This window comes from Theobroma umbraticum, unplaced genomic scaffold (assembly GCF_002168275.2).
Source record: "Theobroma umbraticum cultivar Fairchild unplaced genomic scaffold, ASM216827v3 scaffold_34.0, whole genome shotgun sequence".
NCBI classification, from domain to species: Eukaryota; Viridiplantae; Streptophyta; class Magnoliopsida; order Malvales; family Malvaceae; genus Theobroma; species Theobroma umbraticum.
The window spans coordinates 1,762,401-1,763,122 of NW_018397275.1; positions in this window are offsets into that span (position 1 = coordinate 1,762,401).

Below are 722 nucleotides of genomic sequence, written 5' to 3' on the forward strand. Positions count from 1 at the left end.
ACCTCCTTCATTTGAGCTCAAACCATTGCCTAATAAATTAAGGTACCTTTTTTTGAGAAATTCTTCTACACTACTAGTAATTATCTCTTCTCTTTTTGATGAATAGGAAAATAAACTCATTCGAGTTTTAAGAGACTACCAAAAAGTAATTGGGTGGACCATTGCAGCCATAAAAGGAATTAGTCCATCAATTTTTCATGCACAAAATTCTTTAGGAAGAAAATCACAAAGCAACCATTGAGTATCAATGAAGGCTGAATCCGATCATGAAAAAGGTAGTAACGAAAGAAACTATCAAGTGGCTAGATGCACGTATTATCTACCCTATTTTTGATAGTTCATGGGTAAGTCCAATCTAATGTGTCCTTAAGAAAGGTGGTATGACTATAGTTTCTAATGAAACTATGAACTCATTCCTACTAAAATTGTGACTGGATGAAAAGTATGTATGGACTATAGAAAATTGAACAAAGTCACTAGAAAATATCACTTTCTACTACCTTTAATTGATCAAATGCTTCATAGACTAGCAAGTCAGGATTTTTATTGCTTTTGGATGGTTATTCTGATTATAATCAAATTGCCATTGTTCTTGAAGACCATGAAAAAATTACTTTTACTTGTCCTTATGGAGCTTTTGCCTTTTATAGAATACCTTTTAAACTTCGTAATGCTCTAGCCACTTTTCAGAGATGTATCGTGGTAATTTTTTCTGATATGGT